This window comes from Onychomys torridus, chromosome 8, assembly GCF_903995425.1.
Source record: "Onychomys torridus chromosome 8, mOncTor1.1, whole genome shotgun sequence".
NCBI classification, from domain to species: Eukaryota; Metazoa; Chordata; class Mammalia; order Rodentia; family Cricetidae; genus Onychomys; species Onychomys torridus.
Window position 1 is genome coordinate 5,557,396 of NC_050450.1, and position 20,517 is coordinate 5,577,912.

General features: G+C 39.4%; 1 pseudogene; it reads right to left on the minus strand.

The window, feature by feature from the left end:
* Positions 1-1,257: 1,257 nt before the first annotated feature.
* Positions 1,258-2,141, minus strand: LOC118590377 (annotated as a pseudogene).
* Between the last annotated feature and the right edge of the window lie 18,376 nt (positions 2,142-20,517).

A 20,517-nucleotide genomic window follows, 5' to 3' on the forward strand; every position in this document is an offset into this window, starting at 1 on the left:
AAAAAAAAAAAAAAAATCTTTGAAGTTCAACATGCTTTGGTGAACCCATGGAAAGCAGGATGCCAAACTTGGAGAATACCTTCTATTACCATATAGAGGTTCAATATTTTGCTTTAATTTTTACGTGTAAGATCCATTTATAGTTCATTTGGGGGGGGGTTGTAAAAGGCATCTCATGCATTGGGTAGCACTCCCCACTAAGGTATAATGTAGATAAATAGAATTGGTGATTTAAAGGATTTACTAATGCTTAGGAGATAGTAATTCTCACAAAATAGAATTTAGAGGAGGGAGAACTTCCTCTTATATACTCCAACGATAAGTACTTGCTAACAAGGTCTGTTAGAGTTTAGAAGGGTAGGATATACTTATGTTCATAAGGATTGTCCAGACATTTGGCTCCAAAACATCACAAAGGAGCCGCTATAGATATATAACAAGCTACTAGGCCTAAACATATCAAAGAATTTTAACAAGCTGCTTATTGTGGCATTATAGGGTCAAAACCATTCTTTTTTTTCCATTTTCAAATTAACTTTTATTTGAAATTACTCTTCCCCACATGAATTTTAGGATCCTATCCTATACAATAACCCACGAAACCAATAACCAACCAATACTAAAATTTCTAAAAGCAAGTTATACAATTGTTCTAGGTAATAAATAAAGGTTTTCCTTCAGTGATTAAGGGAATACTTAAGTTTCTGTCAATTTAATATAAAAATCACACTTTAAGTTTATAAGGTTTAACATGTAACTTCAAATATAACAAGTTTTATAGGAATCTACAAGCTTTTAATTCCTAAAAGGTGACAATTTTTTAGGTTCAAAGTTACATTCTTCATATTTTTCTCCTACAGCTTCAAACTTTCTACACTCAACTAATCAGCTGTCCCGTGCCACTCCAGACACACTTGACATGACTGATCTACTTAAAGTGTTATGTATCTTTCCCCAAAGAAGGATAAAAAGCAGTTTGTTGTAACTGCAGATTTCTAATAAAAGGACATCTACTACAATATCCATCACAAAAGCTTTCAAAAGATCATTTCTTTCCTTGTAGTAAAGGCAGAGAAGAACCACAAAGTCTAACACTGGGCTCCTTTTTACTCAGATGTTCAAGGACTTAAATGACAATTACACCTTTAAGAGTCTAACAAAGGTGGAAACAGCAACACAACTGGCCACACTATAGATGAAATAAATCAGGTTTTTGTTTTGAGGACTAAAAAGCATTAGAAGCTTGAAAATCCAGAATCAAAAGGGGAAGGGGGAGTCCTTGGCCACAACCACTTCATTATTAATAGCGTCTTGGCTATAGGAATGAGATCTTGACCGTGACCTGTATCGACTGTAATAAGGAGAAGGTGACCTTCTTCTGTACCGGTAATCATAATCTTCATATCTGTCATAGCCTTGATCATAGCCTCTATCGTAGTAAGAATCCCGCCATCTACCACCGTGCCTTCACCTCTACCGCTACCTCCTCCTCCTCCTCCACCACCACTATGAGTCAGTCTGCCCATGTAAATGCCTGGTGTAGGCGTGTGTGCTCTCTTGGTGATAGAATAATCCACATGAATTCTACCATCCAACTCCATCCCATTTGCCTTTTCCATAGCCTCCTTAGAGTCATCTATCCTCTCAAAATACACAAAGCAAATCCACGTGACCTTCCAGTTCGCTGATCATAAACTACATTGACACCACTCAATGGTCCATCCATATCGAGAGAATACTTCACGAAGATCTCTCTCTGTTGTGTACAAACTGAGGCCAAAGACACCCAAGCAAGTGTTGGAAACTGGATTTGCCCTGCTGCCTGTATGTCTTCTGCGATTAGACATTGGAGAGTGACTCGGGCTTCTTCGTCGACGATACTCTGGCGTATAGGATCTACTTCGAGATCGTCTTCTATGAGAGTGGGACCGGGACCGAGTGTAGCGTCTAGGAGAATGCCTCCTTGACCTTGACCTGGATTTTGATCTTGAACGAGAATGGGATTCAGAATGTTTGGAAACTCTTGAAGGACTACGAGATCCTGACCTGCTCTCTGATTTTACGCGAGCAGGAGTTCCCGTTGGAGATTTTGACTGAGAGCGAGTCTCTCTGTCCTCGAAGTTGTCCTCTACATCACTCATGTTGTCCAGGAGTTCCCGAGAACTAAATAAGAGACAAGTCTCGGCTCGGGGGCGGACGACCTAGTCATCCTGCTGTCTGGAGTGTGGGGAGGAGGAAGACAACGGCTGGTATGCTCCACCTCAAAACCATTGTTAAGGCCTGGTGTGCCATAATGTCCCAGTTTTCTTGAGAAAAGCATAGTTCTGCCAGATGCACAATGTGACATTTATTTGAAAAGAAAAATGCTGTTGTGTTAAGGACTGGCCTGATCAAGCAAGGGTTCCTTTAGGCCCTGCATTAAGGAGGAGGAATATTCTTGGTAGAGATAGTAATAACATGGGGCGTAGGCCTTGGGAGCTTACGCTAAGGGCCTGATGTATTGACAGTAAAACAGAGCTCCTTCCTTCATATCAGAAATATATTTGGGTGAACTGCTAATGTTCTGGAACCAGACCTTTTATGGTGGGGTGGCTTCAGATCCCACATGGAGCTGTGGTTATCAGTCCCAAAACCACTGGTGGGCTTACTCAGTAATGTTCTTGAGATGTCCTGTTTTCCCCCTTTTTTGGCACTGTTTGATTAGCCTCCTCCCGAGTCTGTCCCATTGTATGATAGTTTCTGCTGACTTTATAGAAGTCATCCATTCCCTTCCATTTCCCCCATAGTAGTAGTACGCAAGATGCTCTTTTCCTTAAGAAACTTACCTGACATACAATATAGCTTGCGCAAGAACTCCCCAACCCAGCTCTTATCTTTACTACCTTCCACTTTTCCCGTCATTCTCATTCCCTGTCAGCTTTAACCCAGCACTAAAGAATGACCTGCTGTCTCTGGTGTCTGGTATGTTGAAGAAACAATTCTGGGAATATTTTTGCTATCTAACTCACCCATCTGCCCAAATGACTAGATCTGCAAGTTGCCTGTCTCTATTTACATTGTTCAAAGTGCAACCTGGAGCTTGAAACTAAAAGACACAAGGATGAATGCACATGGTGAATGCAAAATGTGTCAAGGCTGTCTCCTATTTAAGCATTTGCCAGAGATGGATGCATACTATCATTGAAGGTATTTTTTTCTTTATTAATATCCTAAGTGTGATTTCTCTCTGGGAAGTCAATATTAATTCTAGGACAGCAGAATTTCCATCCTGTTAGAAAAATGTTTTGGAGACAAGCTCTTTTATGTTGTCTCAGGTGTCCTTGATTCCATTCTCTTGCTCTTCAGGCCAGTGATCTCATTATTCTCTATACTCCACCTTCAAAATTCTTAAATTTAATGACTGTACCACCTCAGAGTTTTAAAATTATCCATTTGAGCCATGTAGTTGACTATCCAATGCAGTCACCAGAAAAGGTTTTGTATGTGGAGCACTGCTTCTGACTCCAGATCAAATAGCAGAAATAGTTTATTGTGCTCACTAAAGGGGAGCCATATAGACTGCTGGAGTCACTATTATAAAAAAAAGACTTGATTATGGTAGCAAGAGTTGTTTTATAATTTCTCATCATGTTTTAATTTATGTCACATGAATGATCACAGGCCAGATTGTGTGAGTGTAGAGTTTCGGAAAATTATCTTGCAAGTAGGCAATTATCCTATGCAGATATGTCAAATCCTGCTTGACACAGTTATGTCAGCTCAGAGGTTTGAGAAACAGGTCAATGAATATAACTCAATGTGCCAATTATAGATCTCAGCAGCTAACATATGCAAATGAGCAAGACCAATCTATCTCATATTAATGACATCCCTCCACTAGGGAAAGGCCTATTCTTTTTCAAAATCAATATCGCTAAGTTTTTTATCTCAACAATACATTATTTCTATCATTGTAAAGATTGCCTATTGATATCATATTTAGTGTATTACTGTTCTTATCTCTATCAGTTTCTGTTCTCCAATGTCTCTAAGTAATCAGTAGTTTTATTCCTTTCCTCTCAAGTGATATTATTGATTTCTGTGTAGAGCAATGTCTCCTTTAATTACATTCTATGTAATTGAGATGTCTCCTTTCAATTACATTCTATGTATTGAGAATTGCATTGAATCCTGCTTCTGCTGCCCAGTGCTGGGAAAAAAAGTCCTCCAATTCCTTCTATTCTGGGACTTGACTACTTAGTAAGAAGAAAAAAATGAACCAGTTAATAAGTGACCCCCAATTTCTCTTGCTTTTAGTGGAGAGGTATAAATGAAGAGGGACCTGTGCAAGAATTGAGTTCATTGATCAACTTTGAATCTGGTGGAGAAACACTGCAGAAAAGGAGAGGCAGGTTGGGGGTTGACAGATTTCCTACTTCAAGAGTACTTGAGAATAGCAATGTGAAACTAGGTAATCAATTATAGATGTTCCATTATGTCCTAATTGGCCATTTCTTGGGCTCCACAGACAAGAGCAATCAAGAATCTGGATAAAGGACTGACATTGCCATGAAACCAAATTGCTGTAGTTACAGTAGTTCAATTAAAATATATATAGGTAAAATTTGGCCATGTCTAACGGGACTGCTATTTTTCATGTTTTAGATATACACCCAGAGATAGAGGTTTGAGAAATCTTTCACGTGCTCTAACACAAATCCCTAGACTCTGGAGCACATGGCCATTATACCTATTTACATTTTTCAAAATATATTTCTGAGATTTTATTTATTATTTATTTTGTGTTTTAATTTTACACATCAGCCATGGGTTCTCCTGTCCTCCCCCCTCCTGCTCCCACCTTTACCTTCCCCCCAGACCCCCCTCCATTCCCATCTCCTCCAGGGCCAAGACTCCCCTGGGGATTCATTTAAACCTGGTGGATTCAGTACAGGCAGGTCCAGTCCCCTCCTTCCAGGCTGAGCAAAGTGTCCTTGTGTAAGCCCAAGGTTCCAAACAGCCAGCTCATGTACTAAGGACAGGTCCCGGTCCCACAGCCTGGGTGCCTCCCAAACAGTTCAATCTATTCAGTTGTCTCACTTATCCAGAGGGCCTGATCCAGCTGGGGGCTCCACAGCCTTTGGTTCATAATTCATGTGCTTCCATTCATTTGGCTATTTGTCCCTGTGCTTTTCCAATCTTGGTCTCAACAATTCACATTCTTACAGTCCCTCCTCTTTCTGACAATTCGACTCCTGGAGCTCCGCCTGGGGTCTGGCCGAGGATCTCTGCATCCACTTCCATCAGTTATTGGATGAGAGTTCCAGCATGACTGTTAGGGTGTTTGGCCATCTGATCATCAGACTAGGTCAGATCAGGCTTTCTCTCGACCATTGCCAACAGTCTATAGAGGATGTATCATTGTGGATTTCTGGGGAGCTCTCCAGCACTCTGCCTATTCCTGCTCTCATGTGGTCATCATTTATCATGGTCTGTTATTCCTTGATCTCCCTTTTTGTTCTTGATCCAGCTGGGATCTCATGTTCCCCTAAAAAGCAGAGTGTCTTTCTTGTAAGGGATATCTGGGTACAATTTCCTTTCAAAACGGATTTTATTCTTATGCTGTCTTCCTACAAGCAACAGTACATTTCTGGTAAACCGAGTCACTCTTGGGCTCCCATTGAGATACCCAGTGATAAGAGCACTGGTGTCTGTTCAGAGAAAGAGCAGGCCATTTGATGTAAGAGGAGCTGCTGTTTGTATCAGTTTACTAAGCTGAGTTAATCTAGATATGGCCCGAGTGTGTAGGATGCACAGTTCTTTGTTCTGAGCAAGCTCACAGTTTCTGCTCTGCTGGAAACACTGAAAGCAGGAGCATGCTTCTTACTCGAAAGCAGAGTGTGTTTCATGTATGGGAACTCTGCTTTGAATTTCCCTTCAAACAAAATGGTAAATCCCGTGCTATCAGTCTTCTGAAAAGCAACAGTTCATTTCTGGTAAACCCAATCACTCTTGGGCTCACATGGAGATACACAGTGTGCAGAGCTCATGCGATTCTTCCCAGCAATTGCAGCCCAATAGATGTAAAAGGGGCTGCTGTTCATATCGGTTTCCTAAGGAGAGTTAATCTAGATATGGCCCATGTGTGAAGGAAGCACAGTTCTTTTATTCTGAGCAAGCTCACTGTTTCTGCTCTGTTGGAAACACTGAAAGCAGATGTGGTCCTTATGTGTAGGAAACACAGTTCTTTTGTTCATTGCATGCTCACAGTTCCTGCTGTATTGGAAACTCTGGAAAGCAGGAGCGTGCTTCTTGCTCCAAAAGCAGAGTGTCTTTCTTTTAAGGGAAATCTGGGTTCAATTTCCCTTCAAAAATGGAGTTTATTCCCATGCTGTCTCTCTTCCTACAAGAAACAGTTAATTTCTGGTTAAACCAGTCACTCTTGGGCTCCCATTGTGATACACAGTGCATAGAGCCCTGTTCTGCACAAGAGCAGCCCATTAGATGTAATCGGAGTCCCTCTTCATATCAGTTTACTAAGCAGAGTGAATCTAGATATGGCCCGTGTGTGTAGGAAGCAGTGTTCTTTTGTTCTGAGCAAGCAGAATGTTTCTGCTGCATTGGAAATACTGAAAGCAGGAGCATGCTTCTTGCTGCAAAGCAGTGTGTGTTTCATGTATGGGAACTGTGGTTTGAATTTCCCTTCAAAAACAGAGGTAAATCCCGTACTATCATGTGGAGATATTCATGTGTAAACAGTTACTGTTCCTTCTGAGTCTCAAGGCTATTTGAGGACTGTGACTGGGATGAAGGCTAGGTTTGGCAGGCTAGAGCTAGGAGGAGAAAATGTTCTCTTCCCCTTATCTCAAGTCACAAGTTACAAATGCCTAAGTACATGGAAGTGGCTTTCTGCTGCCAGGCATGTTATTTTCAGCCTGTGTTGCTTAAGCTTCCTTTATAAGTTGAAATTAGTGCTGAGGACAATGAGATAGCGTCTGTCCAGAATATCACCTCATGAGACACTTAGAATAGCTGGAACATAGGGTGAGTGCTATGTTATGCCAAGTATTGTTTCAGTAGACTGCTCAAGAACATAATGTAAGATTGAAATATAAGAAAAGGAAGTGATTGGTAAGAATTTTTGTATTCACAGTGAATATAAGTCTGATGCTCATAAAGTACAGCATGCAGTTGTATTTTCTGCCTTTGCTCTGCATCCCCTGTGTCCTGATTTCTGTGATACCCTTTCGTCCTGATTTTTGTGATACCCTGGCGCCTGAGCAGTGACCCTGAAGGATTGTCAGGAATGGTGAGTAAGATAAGTTCCTATTACAGGGTTATGGGACAAGCTAAATCTACTCCTTATTTACAGATTCTGAAGCATTCTCTGGCTGTATATGGAGTAAGTATATCTACAAATGATATAGAAATGTGTATGAGAGTTGTCCGGGAATAGAATCCTTGGTTCCCTGATGAGGGCTCCATGGATATAGACAACTGGAGAAGAGTTAGGCATAACGTGGACAGAGCTATGCAGCAAGGAGGGAAAATTCCTATTCGTTTCTGGTCTATTTGGTCTATTCTTTTTACTATGTTCAAAGCGATGAACAAGAAAGAATAATTAGTAATTTACAGAAAGAGGTTGCACCGTCAATTAAGGATTTACAGCTTGATGCTGATATTAAAGAGGCTGTTGTTGAAGATACTGAGGAATTTACTTTGTCCAAAAAGAAAAAGGAAGTTAACGACACAGTTGTAAAAGATCGGTCGAAAACCTAAGTAAAAGCTGCTAACAGCGATTGGCAACTTGAGGTGATGGAGCAACTTAATTTAATTATGGGAAAATTGTCTAAATTGGAAAGAAAATTTAATGAAAGGCCTATAAAGCAATTAACCCCTTCGGCCCCGCTGTAAGCTGATGCCTTATTTTCCACCTTGATTGCGGAACTGTCTGGATCAGAAGGCGTTAGTGATGATGAACCTGATGAAGATTTATATTCTACTTTTGCTTTTCCTGTTATTAGGCCGCCTCCAGTACAGGGGGTTGCACAGTCACCAAGATATGAAGGAATAAATGTTGATGATATTGGTAGGCTGAAAAAGGCAGTGAATATGTATAGACCTCAATCTCATTATGTTAAAGAGACTTTAAATACTCTTGCTCAACATCATAATAATTTTGCTCCAGAAGACTGGAGAGTTTTATGTCGAGCTCTATTACGAGAACCTGAATATTTGCAATGGCACATGTGGTTTCTTGATCTTTGTGCTGAAAAGGCCCGACAGAATGCACAAAGTAACAATCTGCAGCTGCAAGCTATAACCTATGCTATGTTATCAGGGACTGGAGCTTATGCAGACATGGCAGCCCAAGTCAATACCCCCGATGAAATTCATGAACAACTGAGAGAGACTGGAGTTGGAGCAATGGGGGGCCCATATTTGTTTTTAAATTCTATATTGTAGATGCAACCATTAAAGATTTTATGGAAGGATAATGATCCTTTATGGATAGAACAATGGTCACTTTCCAAAAAAAAAAAATTGGAAGCAGCACATCAATTGGTTAAGGAACAATTACAGAAAAATAATATTGAGTTTTCTACTTCCCCTTGGAATTTGCCTATATTTGTAATTAAGAAAAGTTCAGGTAAATGGTGTCTTCTAACTGATTTAAGAGGAGTAAATGCTTCCATGTATCCTATGGGAACTCTTCAACCTGGAATTCCTTCCCCTGTTATGCTACCTAAGAACTGAGCTGTTATTGTTACTGATTTACTAGATTGCTTTTTTACAATTCCTCCTCTTCATAAAGAAGATAAAAAAAGATTTGCCTTTTCTTTGCCTCAAATTAATCATATAGGGCCTCATCAAAGATTTCAATGGGAAGTTTTACCTCAAGGCATGATGAATTCTCCTACTATGTGTCAATTATATGTTGATTCAGCTTTAAAACCTATTCGACAAAGATGGCCTAATGTATATATTTCTCATTATATGGATGATATTTTATTTTCTAGTTCAGATATTAATGAATTGGAATTAATTTCACAACAATTGCCTCAATATTTTAAGCCTTATGGCTTAGTAATCACTCCTGAAAAAATTCAAAATGATAGTATGGTAAATTATTTAGGATATGTTGTGAATAGAACTACTATTTGCCCACAAAAATGTCATTAAGGAGAGATAAATTACAAACTTTAAATGATTTTCAAAAATTATGGGTGATATAAATTGGTTAAGATCAGCCTTAGGGATACAAACTTACAAATTACATAATTTATTTGGAATTTTACAAGGGTATTCTGATTTGAATAGTTCAAGAGAATTGACTCCAGAGGCAGAACTAGAACTTCAATTTGTGGAAGAACAAATTAAAAATTCTTTTTGAAATAGGATTGATGTTTCTAAACCAATTACATTGTATATTTTACAAACATGGCAATATCCCACGGGTATGCTAGGATAGGATGAAAAACCTTTAGAATGGATTTATACTAAACATAGATTTTCCAAAAATATTATGCCTTATGATCATCAAGTGGCATTTTTTAAAATTATTAACTATTATTGAACAAGGGAGACAACGTTGTTTTACATTGTCTGGATATGATGTTCATGAGATAATTTTTCCTTTAGCTAAAGATCAAGTGTCTTTTCTGTTATCTAATTCAGAGATGTTACAAATTTCCCTGGCTAATTTTGTTGGAAGTATTAATTATCATTTCCCACAAGGTAAATTACGGGATTGTTTTAGAAAGCAAGAATTTATTATTAATTATATAATAAGTGAAGTACCATTAACAAAGGCTATTACTGTATTTACAGATGGTTCTAAGACTAAAAGTGCTTATTGGACAGAAAGTCATTATTGGGTTCAACCTACTAATTTTGGTTCTGTACAACAGAATCAATTGTTTGCAATCATACAAATATTGATTGATTTTACAGTTGATGTAAATATTATTGCTGATTGTGCTTATGCTGTAGGAGTTGTACAGAATATATTAAATTCTGTTACTTATTCTCCTAAAAGTTCTTTACAACATTTATTTGATACTTTACAACAATTATTGCAGCAAAGAAATTCAAAAATATATATTACACATATGCGCTCTCATACTCGTCTTCCTGGTCCACTGAATTTGGTAATCATGCAGTGGATCAGTTGGTTTCTTTTGTGAATGATGAAGAAGATCATGCTCAGCTGCATACTAATGCTGGTCACTTACATTTAAAATATAAAATACCTTATAAGCAAGCTAAACAAATAATCAAACAATGCCCATATGTAGACCATTACATCTTCGAATCATTTCTACAGGTGTCAATCCCTGTGAATTATGGCAGATGGATGTCATGCATATTTCCATGTTTGGCAGACTTTCCTTTGTGCATGTAATTGTGGATACATATTCTAAATTTATTTGGGCTACTGCTCAGTCTGGAGAGACAGCTAATTATGTCATTCAACATTTATTACAGACTTTTTCTGTTCTTGGTGTACCTGCTATAATTAAAACAGATAATGGACCAGCTTATGCCAGTCATAAGTTTAAACAATTTTGTGATTATTATGATATTAAACATGTCCGAGGTATTGAATATAATCCTCAGGGACAAGCTATGATTAAAAGGACACATGGAACTTTAAAATTACAAATTAAAAAATTAAAAAGGAGTGATCCTGGAATGGATATTTTATATTTTGCAAAACAAAATGCAAGATCTATTTTATCTCAAGCATTGTTCATCTTAAATTTTCTTAATCTATAACAAAGAGATATTTTAACTAGAGCTGAAAAACATTTTCAACAAGATCCTGCTGGTATGATGTTACAACAGCCAGTTTGGATAAAAATTGCTGCTGATGTAGAATGGCAGCCTGGTTTGCTGCTTAATAGAGGGAAGGGATATGGTTATGTTTCCACAGAGGATAGAGTCACCACACACTGGTTACCAGCCCGATGGATCCAGGTGCGCTCCATTGCGAACGGCCCCCATCTACCTCGCCGTCATCCAGCTAATCAGAGGATATTCCTGTTGCTGCCATGGCTCATCTGTCGCTTGGAGGCCGTCGCAGACATTGACAGCTGGCTCTTACTCCTTTGCCTACATGGGGGCAAATTAAAAAGCTTAGTGGGGAAGGTCAAAACATCTTGCAGAGAACAGGCAAAGCCTTAACTGCTGAGAATTTATTCTTGGCTATGTGTGCTTTGCTTACAGTTACTTACTCTGCTAAAGGAGCTAATGTAAGCTATTGGGCTTATATTCCTAATCCACCTTTGATGGAGCCTGCTATGTGGGACAGTTTGGATATAACTTTATATACTACTCCTTCTGTATTATCTCCTCCTTGGAATAATTTGACTTACCTGAATAAGGATGATGGCAGTCTTTTTAATTTTACTGATGCTGGATCCTTGAAACCTATTTACTTAGGGGAGTTTCCTTGTCTTCAGATGGATTGGCAATATTGGCTTTTGCCAGGAAACATGAGCAATGGATCCCGTATGTGTTTGCAATGATTATCCGCATGGTCTATTCATATGACCTGGACCAATGGCACCTTTGAAGATCCTTTGCCATTTCCCGAGTGTCCTGATTTTACCTTTATTGGTTTGAAATATCAACCTTTTGTTTTGGCAAGAATGCCGAGGGAAATTTGGAAAATTATATCAGGACGTGATTATGTGGGGACCATATGGTCAGTTTTTGCAAAATTGTTCTGAATGGAATAATACTCAATGTGATGTCTCTTTTACAATTAGGATCCCAATGGAATGAGACCATCTCCGGGAATTGGCTCATGGAATGGGGAGATGGTAGAATTGCCGATCCATGCATCGCATTTTTGAGATTTCCTGCCCAAGTTCAGACACATTTGTGGAAAGCTGCTGCTGCCTTGAAGCCTGTCTATCTAATGAATGGCACATTTTCTGGAACTGTTTCCTCTGCCTCCTCCTATTATTTCACATTGTTTAAAGAATATAATATAACTACTTGTTTGCCCTTGCCCTATGTGTTTTTGATTGAAAATTTTACATTTGATCAAGGAATTCAATGTATACAGTCAGTTGTATTCTTGCTTGAATTCATCTCTTAAGTTTAAAGATGGTTTTTCATTAATGATTTTGCAACAACGTACTCATGTTTGGTTACCAGTGAATTTGGAAAGAACCTGGTCGCATAATCCTGTAGATACTTTGGTTTTAGAATTTTTTGAAAAGTTCTTAAAGAGAACAAAAAGAATGGTCGGGATTGTTGTGGCTGTAATTCTTAGTTTAATAGCAGTAACTACAGTTGCTACTGTGTCTGGCATAGCCTTACATACTTCCTTGCAGACAAAGCATTTTGTTAAACAATGGCATAAAGACTCTCATGATCTATGGCTATCTCAAGTTCAGATTGATTCTAGATTACAAACTCAGATAGATATTTTAAAACAAACTGTAAGTTGGCTTGGCAAAAAGATGTTGACTTTGGAAAGACAAATTTGGCTGAAATGTGATTAGAATTCAACAACCTTTTGTGTTACAAATTTAAAATATAATGAATCCTTACATGATTGGTCTTTAATTCAACAATACTTGGATGGTAATACCTCCGCTTCTGATATGATTAATAATTTGCAATTTATCCATGAGGTATTTGGGCGACAGTTTGAGAATGAAGATGCCTCCACAATTGCAGAACTGTTTTTAAAACAACTTGCAGGTCTTGATCCTAAAGAAATTATTCAAAATTTATCCCATACTGAAGGAGGAGTTGGGATCATTTGATAATTATCCTTGTGGCTCTTTGCCTGGGATATTTATGTTATATCCATCCCATTCAAGTCAGTGTTAACTTTATAAAAAGCAATTGTTTTGAAACATCAAAAGAAAAAAGAAGGAAATTGTGGAGATATGCCTGTGTAAGCAGTTACTGTTCCTTCTGAGTCTTTTTTTTTTTTTTTTTTTTTTTGAGACAGGGTTTCTCTGTGTAGCTTTGTGCCTTTCCTGGGACTAGGCCTTGAACTCACAGAGATCTGCCTGGCTCTGCCTCCCGAGTGCTGGGATTAAAGGCGTGCGCCACCACCGCCCGGCTTCCTTCTGAGTCTTAAGGCTATTTGAGGACTGTGACTGGGATGAAGACTAGGTTTGGCAGGCTAGAGCTAGGAGGAGAAAATGTTCTCTTCCCCTTATCTCAAGTCACAAGTTACAAATACCTAAGTACATGGAAGTGGCTTTCTGCTGCAAGGCATGTTATTTTCAGCCTGTGTTGCTTAAGCTTCCTTTCTAAGTTGAAATTAGTGAAGAGGACAATGAGATAAGCGTCTGTCCAGAATATCACCTCAAGAGACACTTGGAATAGCTGGAACATAGGGTGAATGCCATGTTATGCCAAGTATTGTTTCAGTAGATTGCTTAAGAACATAATGTAAGATTGAAACATAAGAAAAGGAAATGATTGGTAAGATTCTTTGTATTCACAGTGAACATAAGTCTGATGCTAATAAAGAACAGCATGCAGTTGCATTTGCTGCCTTTGCTCTGCATCCCATGTTTCATGATTCGGCGAGACACATTCCCAGGGACACCAATGCACTAGACATTGACACTATCACTCTTCCTACAAGAAACAGTTCATTTCTTGTAAACCCAGTCACTCTTGAGGTAATTGGAAATACACAGTGCACAGAGTGCACATGTTACAAACCAGCAATTGCAGCGCATTGAATGTAAGAGGAGCTGTTGTTCGTATCAGTTTTGTAAGCAGAGTTGAACTTGGAATGGTCCTAATGTGTAGGAAACACAGTTCTTTTGTTCATTGCATGCTTAAAGTTACTGCTGTATTGGAAACTCTGCAAGGCAGGAGCATGCTTCTTGCTCCAAAAGCAGAGTGTCTTTCTTGGAAGGGAAATCTGGGTTCAATTTTGCTTTGAAAATGGAGTTATTCCCATGATGTCTCTCTTTTCTACAAGGAACAGTTCATTTCTGGTAAACCCATTCACTCTTGGGCTCCCATTGAGATACACAGAGCAAAGAGCCCTCATGTCTGTTCTGCACAAGAGCAGCCCATTAGATGTAAGAGGAGTCCTGTTCATATCAGTTTACTAAGCAGAGTTAATCTACATATGGCCCAAGTGTGAAGGAAGCACAGATTCTTTTCTTCTGAGCAAGTAGACTGTTTTCTGCTCGGATTGGAAATACTGAATCAGGAGCATGCTTCTTGCTCCAAAGAGGAGTGTGTTTCATGTATGAGTACTCTGGTTTGAATTTCACTTCAAAAATGGAGGTAAATCCCTTCCTGTTAGTCTTCCTACAAGCAACAATTCATTTCTGGGTAAACCCAGTCATTCTTGGGCTCATATGGAGATATACAGTGCACTAAGCTCCACACGGTTTAACATTGGATGTCAGAGGTTCTGCATTTACTATCAGTTTTGTAAGCAGAGTTAATTAGATATGGTCTGTACATGTAGGAATCACAGTTCTTTTGTTCTGAGCACACACATCTCCTAATGTATTTGGAAACTCTGGAAAGCAGGAGCATGCTTCTTGCTCCCAAAAGCAGTTTCTTTCTGGGTAAGGGAAATCTTGGGGTACAATTTCCCTTCGAAAACGGAGTTTGTTTCCATGCTCTGTGTCTTTCCTACAAGCAACAGTTCATTTCTGGTAAACCTAGTCTGTCGTTCGCTCCCAATTGGCAATAACACGGTGCAAAGAGCCCTTGTATTTGTTCTGAGCAATAGCAGACCAATTGATTTAAGGGGAGCTGCTGTTCATATCAGTTTTCTAAGTAGATTTAATCTAGTTATGGCCCTAGTGTGTAGGATGCACAGTTCTTTTGTTCTGAGCAAGCTCACTGTTTCTGCTCTATTGGAAACACTGAAATCAGGAGCATGCTTCTTGCTCCAAAGCAGAGTGTGTTTCATGTATGGTAACTCCTATTTTAATTTCCCTTCAGAAACAGAGTTCAATCCTGTGCTGTCAGTCTTCCTACAAGCAACAGTTCCTTTTTTGTAAACCCAATCACTCTTGGAGCTCACACGGAGATACACAGTGCACTAAGCTCACACCTTTCTAACCAGCAAATTGTAGAACATTGGATGTAAGAGGAGCTGCGGTTAGTATCAGTTTCCTAAGCAGAGTGGAACTAGATATGGTCTGTATGTATAGGAAACACAGTGCTGTTTTTATGAGCACGCTCATGTTTCCTGATCTGTTGGAAACTCTGGAAAGCAGGAGCATGCTTCTTGCTCCTAAAGCAGAGTGTCTTTCTGGTAAGGGAAACTGGGTTCAGTTTCCCTTTGAAAACAGAGTTCATTCCCATGCTGTGTGTCCAGTCACCCTTGAGCTCATTTTGAGATACACAGTGGAAAGAACCCTCGTGTCTGTTCTCAGCAATAGCAGCCCATTTGATGTTAGTGGAGCTCCTTTTCATATCAGTTTCATAAGCAGAGTTATTCTGAATGTGGCTGAGGTGTAAGTGAAGATGCTGTTCATACCAGTTTCCTAAGCAGAGTTAATCTAGGTATGGCCCGTGTGTGTAGGAAGCACAGTTCTTTTGTTCGGAGCAAGCTCGCTCACCGTTTCTGCTCAATTGGAAACACTGAAATCAGGAGCATGCTTCTTACTCCAAAGCACAGTGTCTTTCATGTATGGAAACTCTGGTTTGAATTTCCCTTCAGCAACAGAATTAAATCCCTTGCTGTCAGTCTTCCTATGAGCAGAAATTAATTTCTGGTACTCTCTGTCACTCTTGGGCTCAAATGAAATAACACAGTGCACTAAGCTCACACGTTTCTAACCAGCAATTGCAGAGCATTGGATGTAAGAGGAGATGTGGTTTGTATAAGTTTCCTAAGCATAGTTGAATAGACTGGTCCCTACGTGTAGGAAACACCATACTTTTGTACTGAGCACACTCACGTTTACTGCTGTTTGGAAACTCTGGAAAGCAGGAGTGTGCTTCTTGCTCCTAAAGCAGAGTGTCTTTCTGGTAAGGGAAATCTGGGTACAATTTCCCTGCAAAAACGGGTTTATTCCGGGCTGTGTGTCTGCTGCAAGCAACAGTTCGTTCTGGTAAACCAGTCACACTGGGGCTCCCATTGGAGATATAGAGTGCAAAGATGACGTGTCTTTTGTTCTGAGCAATTGCAGCCCATTCCCAGGAAGAGGAATGAAAAAGTGATATGAAGAGCTGCTCCACTTACTTCAAATGGGCTGCAATTGCTCAGAACAGACACGAGGGCTCTTTGCACTCTGTATCTCAATGGGAGACCCAGTGTGACTGGGTTTACCAGCAACGAACTGTTGCTTGTAGGCAGACACAGAGCCCGGGAATAAACTCCATTTTCACAGGGAAATTGTACCCAGATTTCCCTTACCAGAAAGACACTCTGCTTTAGGAGCAAGAAGCACACTCCTGCTTTCCAGAGTTTCCAAACAGCAGTAAACGTGAGTGTGCTCAGTACAAAAGTATGGTGTTTCCTACACGTAGGGACCAGTCTATTCAACTATGCTTAGGAAACTGATACAAACCACATCTCCTCTTACATCCAATGCTCTACAATTGCTGGTTAGAAACGTGTGAGCTTAGTGCACTGTGTAATTTCATTTGAGCCCAAGAGTGACAGGGAGTACCAGAAATTAATTTCTGCTCGTCGGAAGACTGACAGCAAGGTATTTAATTCTGTTGCTGAAGGGAAATTCAAACCAGAGTTTCCATACATGAAAGACACTATGCTTTGGAGCAAGAAGCATTCTCCTGATTTCAGTGTTTCCAATTGAGCAGAAACAGTGAGCTTGCTCAGAACAAAGAACTTGCTTCCCACACCACCACGGCAATATAGATTAACTCTGCTTAGGAAATTGATATGAACAGCTGCAGTGCTTTCATCAAATGGGCTGCACTGGCTCAGAGCAGACATGAGGGCTCTTTGCACCTTGTATCTCAATGGGACCCCTAGAGTGACTATGTTCACCAGAAAAGAACTGTTGCTTGTAGGAAAGACACACAGCATGGGAATAAACTCTGTATTTGAAGGAAAATTGTGCCCAGATTTCCCTTACAAGAAAGACACTCTGCTTTTGGAACAAGATGTATATTCCTGCTTTCCAGAGTTTCCAAAACAGTACGAAAAATTGTGTGTGCTCAGACCAAAAAAACTGTGTTTCCTATACATACAGACCATATCTAATTAAACTCTGCTTACAAAACTGATACTAACCACAGGTCCTCTTACATCCAATATTCTGCAATTGCTAGTAAGAAACGTGTGAGCTTAGTGCACTGTATATCTCCATATGAGCCCAAGAATGACTGTGTTTACAAGAAATGAACTGTTGCTTGTAAGAAGACTGACAGCATGGGATTTAACTCTGTTTGTGAAGGGAAATTAAAATAGGAGTTACCATACATGAAACACACTCTGCTTTGGAGCAAGAAGCATGCTCCTGATTTCAGTGTTTCCAATTGAGCAGAAACAGTGAGCTTGCTCAGAACAAAAGAACTGTGCTTCCTACACACTAGGGCCATAACTAGATTAAATCTACTTAGAAAACTGATATGAACAGCAGCTCCCCTTAAATCAATTGGTCTGCTATTGCTCAGAACAAATACAAGGGCTCTTTGCACCGTGTATTGCAATGGGAGCCGAAGACAGACTAGGTTTACCAGAAATGAACTGTTGCTTGTAGGAAGACACACAGCATGGAAATAAACTCCGTTTTCTAAGGGAAATTGTACCCAGATTTCCCTTACCAGAAAGACACTATGCTTTTGGAGCAAGAAGCATGGTCCTGCTTTCCAGAGTTTCCAAAGCAGTAGGAGAAGAATGTGTGCTCATAACAAAAGAACTGTGTTTCCTACACATACAGACCATATCTAATTAAACTCTGCATACACAACTGATAGTAAATGCAGAACCTCTGACATCCAATGTTAAAACCGTGTGAGCTTAGTGCACTGTGTATCTCCATGTGAGCCCAAGAATGACTGGGTTTACCAGAAATGAACTGTTGCTTGTAGGAAGACTAACAGGAAGGGATTTACCTCCATTTTTGAAGTGAAATTCAAACCAGAGTACTCATACATGAAACACACTCCTCTTTGGAGCAAGAAGCATGCTCCTGATTCAGTATTTCCAATAGAGCAGAAACAGTCTACTTGCTCAGAAGAAAAGAATTGTGCTTCCTTCACACTTGGGCCATATGTAGATTAACTCTGCTTAGTAAACTGATATGAACAGGAACTCCTCTTACATCTAATGGGCTGCTCTTGTGCAGAACAGACATGAGGGCTCTTTGCTCTGTGTATCTCAATGGGAGCCCAAGAGTGAATGGGTTTACCAGAAATGAACTGTTCCTTGTAGAAAGAGAGACATCATGGGAATAAACTCCATTTTCAAAGCAAAATTGAACCCAGATTTCCCTTCCAAGAAAGACACTCTGCTTTTGGAGCAAGAAGCATGCTCCTGCCTTGCAGAGTTTCCAATACAGCAGTAACTTTAAGCATGCAATGAACAAAAGAACTGTGTTTCCTACACATTAGGACCATTCCAAGTTCAACTCTGCTTACAAAACTGATACGAACAACAGCTCCTCTTACATTCAATGCGCTGCAATTGCTGGTTTGTAACATGTGCACTCTGTGCACTGTGTATTTCCAATTACCTCAAGAGTGACTGGGTTTACAAGAAATGAACTGTTTCTTGTAGGAAGAGTGATAGTGTCAATGTCTAGTGCATTGGTGTCCCTGGGAATGTGTCTCGCCGAATCATGAAACATGGGATGCAGAGCAAAGGCAGCAAATGCAACTGCATGCTGTTCTTTATTAGCATCAGACTTATGTTCACTGTGAATACAAAGAATCTTACCAATCATTTCCTTTTCTTATGTTTCAATCTTACATTATGTTCTTAAGCAATCTACTGAAACAATACTTGGCTAACATGGCATTCACCTCTATGTTCCAGCTATTCCAAGTGTCTCTTGAGGTGATATTCTGGACAGACGCTTATCTCATTGTCCTCTTCACTAATTTCAACTTAGAAAGGAAGCTTAAGCAACACAGGCTGAAAATAACATGCCTTGCAGCAGAAAGCCACTTCCATGTACTTAGGTATTTGTAACTTGTGACTTGAGATAAGGGGAAGAGAACATTTTCTCCTCCTAGCTCTAGCCTGCAAACCTAGTCTTCATCCCAGTCCAGTCCTCAAATAGCCTTAAGACTCAGAAGGAAGCCGGCGTGGGGTGGCGCACGCCTTTAATCCCAGCACTCGGGAGGCAGAGCCAGGCAGATCTCTGTGAGTTCAAGGCCTAGTCCAGGAAAGGCACAAAGCTACACAGAGAAACCCTGTCTCAAAAAAAAAAAAAAAAAAAAAGACTCAGAAGGAACAGTAACTGCTTACACAGGCATATCTCCACAATTTCCTTCTTTTTTTCTTTGATGTTTCAAAACAATTGCTTTTTATAAAGTTAACACTGACTTGAATGGGATGGATATAACATAAATATCCCAGGCAAAGAGCCACAAGGATAATTATCAAATGATCCCAACTCCTCCTTCAGTATGGGATAAATTTTGAATAATTTCTTTAGGATCAAGACCTGCAAGTTGTTTTAAAAAACAGTTCTGCAATTGTGGAGGCATCTTCATTCTCAAACTGTCGCCCAAATACCTCATGGATAAATTGCAAATTATTAATCATATCAGAAGCGGAGGTATTACCATCCAAGTATTGTTGAATTAAAGACCAATCATGTAAGGATTCATTATATTTTAAATTTGTAACACAAAAAGGTTGTTGAATTCTAATCACATTTCAGCCAAATTTGTCTTTCCAAAGTCAACATCTTTTTGCCAAGCCAACTTACAGTTTGTTTTAAAATATCTATCTGAGTTTGTAATCTAGAATCAATCTGAACTTGAGATAGCCATAGATCATGAGAGTCTTTATGCCATTGTTTAACAAAATGCTTTGTCTGCAAGGAAGTATGTAAGGCTATGCCAGACACAGTAGCAACTGTAGTTACTGCTATTAAACTAGAATTACAGCCACAACAATCCCGACCATTCTTTTTGTTCTCTTTAAGAACTTTTCAAAAAATTCTAAAACCAAAGTATCTACAGGATTATGCGACCAGGTTCTTTCCAAATTCACTGGTAACCAAACATGAGTACGTTGTTGCAAAATCATTAATGAAAAACCATCTTTAAACTTAAGAGATGAATTCAAGCAAGAATACAACTGACTGTATACATTGAATTCCTTGATCAAATGTAAAATTTTCAATCAAAAACACATAGGGCAAGGGCAAACAAGTAGTTATATTATATTCTTTAAACAATGTGAAATAATAGGAGGAGGCAAGGAAACAGTTCCAGAAAATGTGCCATTCATTAGATAGACAGGCTTCAAGGCAGCAGCAGCTTTCCACAAATGTGTCTGAACTTGGGCAGGAAATCTCAAAAATGCGATGCATGGATCGGCAATTCTACCATCTCCCCATTCCATGAGCCAATTCCCGGAGATGGTCTCATTCG